This window comes from Vulpes vulpes, chromosome 13 (assembly GCF_048418805.1).
Source record: "Vulpes vulpes isolate BD-2025 chromosome 13, VulVul3, whole genome shotgun sequence".
NCBI lineage: Eukaryota > Metazoa > Chordata > Mammalia > Carnivora > Canidae > Vulpes > Vulpes vulpes.
Genome location: NC_132792.1, coordinates 22,387,791 through 22,397,532, shown reverse-complemented (window position 1 = coordinate 22,397,532; position 9,742 = coordinate 22,387,791).

The following is a 9,742-nucleotide window of genomic DNA, read 5'->3' as shown; positions in this document are numbered from 1 at the left end:
AACTGTGTTCTGCTTGTAATCTTGAAAAATTACCCATGTGGCTATTTCAAAGATTAAAAAGCAAGGGAGGGATCCTTCCTCTGAAGATCCACCTTGGTTTCTTGCAGGCACCAAGGGGCACTGCAACTGTCCAGTCACTTTGAAATGTATTCACAATCTGTAGATTATTTTATAACTAGTAGATAGTTATTAATTTGGATTGCAAATGTGTTATTCAATCAGGCTACAATTATTTCTTAGGGCTTTTCCTCCCCTCTATTCTGTACGACTCTAAGGCAACTCTGTCTGATTTCCAGGAGATGGTGGGCAGATTTACTTCCGGTTTACCTTTATTCTAATGCTGTAATTCTCTGAAGCCCTAGTTTAATGTAGGAAGAATCTCTTCTCAGATTTCTTATCTTGGGTGGTTAGTAGGCCTTGGGCTATAACTTCTATTGTCCTTATGTTTAAGCCATCAAAACTAAAGTGCAGTTTACCTTTGATTAATAATTGCCTTTGTGGCAAAAATTGCTCCAGTACTCCCTTACTCTTGGGTTCCAGGTTTCCCCTAGACTTGGCCTAGTAATTCCTTACTACCTCATCAGCTTTTTGATGGCTTTTGAAAGGTAGTCATAAAATATTTTAACCAGCATCTGTTGTTGGTTTCAATGGGAGGATTAGTTTGAATAATCCAACCTGCTATATCCCTGGAAACAGAACAAGACATGCAACATTTTCTAAACAAATTTCTTAAATTGAGTTTGAATCTAAGTCTGATTCAAAGTGGAACAGGACACTTTGTAAAAACAAACCTGGCCAGAAATTAAATTCATGAACCCACCCCAGGGTCTCAGAAATAGTAATACTATTATTCTGTAATAAGTATGTACTGGCAAGAATTTTGCAGTGTGCTTTTCAGGGAATCAAAGTACAGCTGAAAACTGAATTTTAAAAATCAACTCTGCACTTGAAGAGAAACTTTCATAATTGTAGATAGAGAAACAAAGGTACCCCTCAAATAATAACAAAGAGTCTTATTCAAAGAAACAACACCTCAGTCAAAACTGCAGTGGTACAATTATGGGATAGAAAGAACGGAAGAATGTCAAAACATGGCTAATAATCAAAGAACAGAAATTGGAGACATGGAAGCCAGTCTGACCAGAAATCTTTAGGTCACATAACTAAAGGTTTTATCAATTTCATAATAATGAAACATTACAACTTTATCATTCATAGGTTTAATTTTGTTATATAACCCTAATTAATTTAGACTACATTATGTATATCCACTTTACTAAAGTTTGAGTTCAATCATTTTTTTAAAGATTTTTTTATCCATTCATGAGAGACACACAATAAGAGAGAGAGAGAATGAGAGAGAGAGAGAGAGGTAGAGACACAGGCAGAGGGAGAAGCAGGCTCCATGCAGGGAGCTCGACGTGGGACTCAGTCCTGGGACTCCAGGATCACGCCTGGGGCCGAAGGCAGGAGTTAAACCGCTGATCCACCCAGGGATCCCCCAAGTTCAATCATTTTTAACCAATCCTTTTGGACTTTTTAATAAACATCCCAAGCTAAAAAGTGTATCCAGGTAGCGTCACAGGTAAATATCTGGACCCAGAGATCTGTGCTTTTTCTGGAATGTTACCAAGGCAGGTGTCTATCTACAAAATTAAGATGCATCTACATCTACAAAATTAAGATGCACATATATAAAGGAAAAGAAATATGTGGTGTGGTTTTTTGTTTGTTTTGTTTTATGTTCTGGGCAGGAGCATGGAGAATTGATTTTCTAGCAGAAATATCAGTACTTTGGAAGTTCTATAATTATGTAACATACACATTTTTTTTCTGTTCATCTCTCGTTTTAAAAATTCTGTTATCTAAATGTTTGACCTCTAAAAGACGGCATTATTAACAAGCTTAATCATAACATTTCAAGTTAAAATGGCTTTTTATGGAAACCTTCATTACTTGAAAGGCTTTGTCATCCACTTTCTTGATCAAAATAGGTAGTGACCTGTAAAGCAGCCAAGAAATTTGTACTTGCAGTGGATTTTTCCTGATGGATGAAGGAGCAGGCAAAGATTCTTCCTGGTAAAGTGTGGGTGGATAATTTTATGTGACAACCACATTATGAATGAGGCAATATGAGCATGAAGTAGTTCACAGCATTTACTTCTATCAAGTTCTGCTGATTAAAAAACCAAGGTGTGGTTCAAAAATTATCTGAGCCTCCAATAATTTTTGGCTTCTCTATAAGTCAGACTATATGAGAATACACCAGAGGCTCTGGAAAGGAAGCCATGTCATCATTGGCAAGAAGAATTCTAGAATTGGCCCCAGTTGGCTTAACTGAGCCTTCCAATGCAGCATGAAGGATGGAACTGGTGCATGTAATGGCATGAAGCCTCATATATTAAAACTGAATATCACTCATAGCAGTTGTAAGCTTTATCAGAAATCCTAGATACAGGCATCTTTTCAAGATCTCAAGCACTGAAAGGATCTTTTGTAATATTGCATACTGTATAACAAACATTGTTGTCATCAGCAGGTTTGGATCTTCTGGGAGTCTGTAGTCTGTCAAGGCCTTTGGCAGAGATTCAGGTAGAGAAACATTTACTTTAAAATGATTAATGATTCCCAACTCTACTTTGCCAAGGACCACGCTTTTTGTCCTCTCTTTTTAGTCATTGATCCCGAAACACTTCTGTAACTTACTCAGCTTTCAAATTAACGTGTATACTTTGAAAAATATACATACTTGATTAGATCTTTCTTTCCCCTGGAAACTGACCATGGCAGACTCTCTTGGACAAGTACTGTATAAATATCTATTTAATCAGTATTATTATTTGAATGGTGTAATTTAATTAGTCCATTTCTAAACCACATTTATGGGCCAGCTGGTAAAGTCAGGATTCCAAGATATGACCTTTATTTGATAGGGTTTTAATAATGCATTTACTGTAACAGTGTGTAGCACCACATATTACACAGTAATACCATTAAACTGTTCCACAGTAAACAATATAATATCTAAGACTCATTTTTTTTGCCAGTACATGTGACCTAGAACTAAGAAGGCAAAATCTGAGATGGTTATGAATATAAACTCTGTTATAATTTACTCATATTAGTAAAGAAATATACTTAAATCTTTCAAGCAAGTGAAAATTTTTGCCTCGTATTTCTTTTTCTTAAAGTGCTTTGCTGTAATGGAAGGCTCTTTTTTCCTCCCTTTAGGTAGGAGAATAAGAGGGTAGAAGTACTGTGTTTTGGTAGGTTTATGAATGTATGCATGTGTGTGTGTATTTCCTGAAATAGCAAAATAATGTAACCATTAACAAAATTTACTATGTTTTTACTTAAATATATATTTAGGTCTCAATTTTTAAATTGATCAATTTTCTTTTGGAGTGAGCAGAAAAAATTAAACAACAGGAAACAAAAAAAACAGGAAACCATTTTAGGTGTCAACATATCTCATCACTGTTTATTTGTTTAAAAAAAAAGATCTGTTGAGAGAAATAATTTATGAGATATCCTCAAACTGGCAAAGTTTGGTAGGAAAACTTGCTTAATAACGGGAGGTAGACAATCCATGCATGGCTCCCTGGTAGGCGGAGGCAATTTATACAAACTTTTTAAAGCATCTATCAAACTAATAACTCATCCACAATGGTTATGACGTTCTACAATTAAGAATTATAAAAACTCTCCATCTTTATTGTCTTTTGACTTATATTATAAAAAGTGATTTTTTTCAAACTGAGATCTATTGCAAATAAAACCTTGCAATCTTCCCCTTACAAAAGCAATTCTCACATCCATGCATGAATGCAGGTATCTTTATATATCAACCATTTCTGAATTTCTTTTTTTAAACCTTAGTGTGTTTTGTTCCTTAGATTATTGCACAAGCATTTATTAAGCACCCTATGTAACAAACCCTGTTCTAGATGTAGAAAATTGACAATAAACATATAAAAAACTCCTATATCAAGAAACTCATGAAGGGTCCACAACTATCACTCCTGAGTCAAAAAAGCCACTATTCTTTTTTTTTAAAAGTTTTATTAAGGTATTACTAATATGAAAGCACTTCATATATTTAATGTGTACAATTTGATGAGTTTGAACATGTGCAAACATCCATGACACTTCACCACAATTAAGGTAACAGACATATCCAACACCTCTGAAACTTCCCTGGTGCCCCTTTGTTTTGTTTGTTGTGTTGTTTTTGGAAGAGTACTTAACATAAATTCTAGCACTCTTGGAAGTGCACAGTACCACACTGTTAACTACAAGCATGTGTTGTACACCAGATTTCTAGAACTTATTTATTGAGCATAACAGAAACTTTTGCCCACTAAACAATGATCCCTTCATTTCCCCCTCCCCTCAGCACCTAGCAACCACCACTGCATTATCTATTTCTATGAGTTTGACTATTTTAGATGTCTTACATTAGTGGACTCTCACAGTATTTGATCTTCTGTGGCTGGTTTATTTCATTTAGCGTGTTGCTTGAAGTTGTCTTCTTTTTTAAGAAAAGAATATATACTACATTTTCTTTATTTACTCACCTGCTAATGTTCACTTGGATTGTTTCCATTTCTTAGCTATTATGAATAAAATTAGCTGCAATGAACATAGGAGTGAAGATATCTGTTCAAAATCCTAATTTTAATATTTTGGGTGTACACTTTAAAGTAGCATTGCTAGATCATAAGATAATTCTATTTTTAATTTTTTTAAATAAACTCCATCTTGTTTTCCACAGATGCTATACTATTTTATCTTCCGACTATGTGCACAAGGATTCAAATTTCTCCACATGCTCACTAACACTTATCTTTTGTTTTTGTTTTTTTGGTTTTTTTTTTTTTTGGTAATAGCCATCCTACCAGGTATGAGGTGATATCTCATTGTAGTTTTTACATTTCCTTGATAATTAATGACACAGAGCATCTTTTCATATGTCCATTGGCCATTTGTATATCTTCTTTGGAGAAATGTCTGTTCAAGTCCATTGTCCATTTTTAATGGAGTTATTTCCTTTTTGCAATTGAGTTATAGCTGTTCCTTACATATTTTGGAAATTAATTAACTCCCTATCAGATATATGACTTGCAATTATTTTCTGTCATCCTATGGATTGACTTTTCATTCTTTGTTAGTTGGTCGTTTTCTTTGCTATGCAGAGGCTTTTTAATTTCATTTAGTTCCAATTGTCTATTTTTGTTTCTGTCACCTGTGTTTTTGGTGTCATACCCACAAAATCATTGCCAGGATTTGAGTCAAAAGACTTTGCCCTGTGTTTTCTCCTATGATTTTTATAGTTTTGGGTGTTATGTTTATGCCTTTAGCACTTTCTGAGGCGATTTTTGTATGTGGTATAAGATAATATTCTGATTATATTCTTTTTTATGTAGATATTTTCCCATCACCACTTGTTGAAAAGAATAATATCCTTTCCCCATTGTGAATTCTTGGTACACTTGTCAAAGATGAATTGATTATGTATGCATGGGTTTATTTCTGGGTTCTCTATTTTGTTCCATTGGTCTGTCTGTCTATATTCATGCCAGTACCATACTGTTTTAATTACTGTAGCTTTGTAGTATATTTTGAAATCAAAGTGTGAGGTCTCAAGGGTTGTTTTTTCTCAATATTGCTTTGACAATTTGCGGGTTTTTAAATGATTTTTTATGATTCCAAATGAATTTGGGAGTTTTTCTTCTATTTCTGTAAAGGTTGTCACTAAGATTTTTATGTCTGTTACATCAAATGTGGGTGTTGTTCTGGGTTGTGTGAACATTTTAATAATATGCATGAATATAGATTGTCCTTCCATTTGTTTATGCTTTCTTTATTAGTTTCACCAATGTTTTACAGTTTTCAGTGTATGAGTCTTTTATTTCTTGATTAAATTTAATCTTAAGTATTTTATTCTTTTTGATGCTATTGTAAATAGGATTGCTTTTGGGGCACCTGGGTGGCTCAGTGGTTGAGGGTCTGCCTTTGGCTCAAGTCGTGATCCCTGGGTGCTGGGATCAAGTCCTGTATCAGGCTCCTGGTGGAGAGTTGCTTCTCCCCCTGCCTATATCTCTACCTCTCTGTGTCTCTCATGAATAAATAAATAAAATCTTTATAAATAAATAAATAAATAAATTAATTAATTAATTGCTTTCTTTATTTATCTTTCTGATATTCCTTTGTTACTACATAGATATGCAAATTATTTTTATTCTATGTCCTGTAATTTACTGAATTTCTTTATTAGCTTTAACAGGGTTTTTTTTTGGGGGGGGGGTTCCTTAGAGTTTTCAACATACCTAATTATCTGCAGCAGAGATAATTTTACTTTATCCTTTCTGATTTAAATGAATTGATTTCTTTTTCTTGCCTGATTGCTCTGGCTACAATTTCTAGCACCATTTGAATAGAAGTGGTGAGAGTGAGTTTTCTTTCTTCTCCCTAATATCGAGAAAAAGCTTTCAATTTATTATAATCGAGTATGATGTTAGCTGTAGTTTTCCATATAAAGCTATTATTATATTGAGGTCCATTGTTTCTATGCCTAGGAGTTTCCATGAAAAAGTGTTGAATTTTGTTAAATTCTTTTGCTGCAATTGTTGATATAACCCTGTGATTCCTATCCTCAATTCTGTTAATGTCTCATATTTATTGATGTGTGTGTATTGGAATACATTTGTGTCTCAAGAATAAATCTTACAGAAAAAAAAGAATAAATCTTACTTGATCATGACATATGATCCTTTTAATGTACTCAAAGTAGTGACTTAGTTTGCTAGTATTTTTTTGAGGATTTTTGCATCTATGTTAATCAAGGGCATTGGCCTGTAATTTTCTTGTTTCTTGTGGTGGTTTTGTCTGGCTTTGCTATCAGGGTGATTCTGGCCTTGTAAAATTTAGTTTGGAAGTGTTCTCTTCAGTTTTTTGGAAGAGTTTAAAAAGAGTTGGCATTAATTCTTCTTTAAATGTTTGGTAGAATTCACTAGTGAAGCCATCTGGTCCTGGACTTTTCTGTGTTGGATGTTTTTATTACTTATTAAATCTCCTTATTCATTACTGATCTGTTCAGACTTACTTTTTCTTCATGATTCAGTCTTGGTGGTTTTGTATATCTAGCAATTTACCCATTTCCTCTGTCATCCAGTCTGTTGGCAAATAACTGTTCACGGTAGCCTCTTGTGATCCTTTTTATTTCTGTGGTATTAGTTGTAATGTCTCCTCTTTCATTTCTGATTTTATTAATTTAGGTCAGTTTTTTTTTTTTGTTAGACTAGCTAAAGATTTGTCAATTTTGTTTATGTTTTCCAAAAACCAACTCTTGGTTTCATTGATCTTTTCTGTTGTTTGTGTAGCCCCTATTTCATTTATTATTGCTCTAGTATTTAGCATTTCTTTCCTTCTGCTAACTTTAGACTTAGTTTGTTCTTTTTCTAGTTCCTTGAGGTATAAATTTAGGAGTTTGTTTGAGGTTTTTTTAAGATTTTATTTATTTATTTATTTGTTTGTTTATTTATTTATTTATTACAGATAGAGGAGAGCAGGTAGGAGCAGAAGAGATGGGAGAAAGTATCTAAAGCAGATTCTGCACTGAGCATGGAGCCTAATACAGGGCTTACTCCTAGGATCATGAGATCATAACCTGAGCCAAAATCAAGAGTCAGACACTTAATTGCCTGAGTTACTGAGGCATCCCTAGATCTTCCTTTTTTAATGTGGTTGTGTATTGCCATAAAATTTCCTTTTATAACTGCTTTTGCTACCTCCCATAAGTATTGGTACATTGTGTTTTAATTTTCACTTGCCTCAGGGCATTTTTCAGATTTCTCCTTTGATTTCTTCTTTGACCTATTGGTTGTGCAGGAGTGTGTTGCTTAATTTTCACATATTTATGAATTTTCCAATTTCTCTTCTATTGATTCCTAGTTTCATATCATTATTTTGGAAAAGACACTTGGCATGATTTCAGTCTTCTTAAACATGTTAAGATTTGTTTTTGGGCCCAACATGGGATCTATCCTGGACAGTGTTCTATGAATGCTTGAGAAAAATGTGTGCTGTACTGCTGTTGGAGGGAAAGTTTTGAATATGTTTGTTAGGTTTGTTTGATCTACAGTGTTGTTCAAGTTAGCTATTTCTTTATTGATTTTCTGCCTGGACATTATCAATTATTGAAAATTTGATATTGAAGTCTCCTACTACTACTATTGTATTGCTATGAATTTTGTCCTTCAGTTCTATTAATTTTTGCTTTATATATTCTGGTGTTCTGATGTTGGGTACACATATATATTTATAATTATTATATATTCCAGGTGCATATCCTTTTATCATTATGTAATATCCTTTTTGGTGTCTTGTGATAATTTTTTACTTAAAATGTATTTTGTTGGGATCCCTGGGTGGCGCAGTGGTTTGGCGCCTACCTTTGGCCCAGGGCGCGATCCTGGAGACCCGGGATCAAATCCCACATCAGGCTCCCAGGGCATGGAGCCTGCTTCTCCCTCTGCCCGTGTCTCTGCCTCTCTATCTCTCTGTGACTATCATTAATTAATTAATTAATTAATTAATTTAAAAAATAAAAAAATAAAAAAAGATAAGTCTTTGTGCCTAAATAAAAAAAGAAATGTATTTTGTTTGATACAAGTAAAACCACCCCTGCTCTCTTCTGATTATCATTTGCTGACTATCTTTTTCCACCACATTAACTGTATATGCCTTTAATTCTAAAGAAAGTCCCTGTAGGCAGCATGTAGTTGGGTCTTGTTTTATAACCCATCAGCCATGCTATGTCTTTTGATCAGAAAATTTATTCCATTTACTTTTAAAGTAATTATCCTTAGGGGAAAAACTTACTACTGTAATTTATTTATTGTTTTCTGTTTTGTGGTTCTTTTGTTCATCTTTACTTCTCTTACTATCCTTCCTCTTGTTTTGTTGATTTATTGTGGTCATATATTTTTATTTTCTTTTGTGTATATTTTGTAGGTATTTTTTGTAGTAATCCTGAGGCTTACATAAAACATCATAAAACAGCCTATTTTAAGCCAAAAACAAATAGCATATAAAAACTATTTTTACTTCTCTTGCCCAATACAATTTATGTTATTGAAGTCACAATTTACATCTTTTTTTCTTTCCACATTACTTTTCTTAAAGATTTTATTTATTTGTTTGTTCGTTTATTTATTTATTTATTCATGAAAGACACAGAAAGAGAGAGGCAGAGACATAGGCAGAGGGAGAAGCAGACTCCATGCTGGGAGCCAGATGCAGGGCTCAATCCAAGGACTGTGGGATCATGACCTAAGCCAAAGGCAGACACTCAACCATTGAGCCACCTAGGTGCCCATCTTTCCACATTCTTATTTAAATTCTAATTAGTTAAGATATAGTGTAATACTGGTTTCGGGAGTAGAAATTAGTGATTTATCACTTACATATAACATCCAGTGTTCATCATAACGAGTGTCCTTCTTAATACCCATCACCCGCTTAGCTTGTTCCCTACCCATCTCCTTCCATCAACCCTCAATTTGTTCTCTATCATTAAGGGTCTTTTATGATTTGCTTCCCTCTCTCTATTTCCCCCTTCCCTATGTTCATCTGTTTTGTTTCCTAAATCCCATATGAGTAAAATCATATGGTATTTGTCTTTCTCTAACTTGTTTCACTTAGCAGAATACACTCTAGCTCCATCCGCATTATTGCAAAT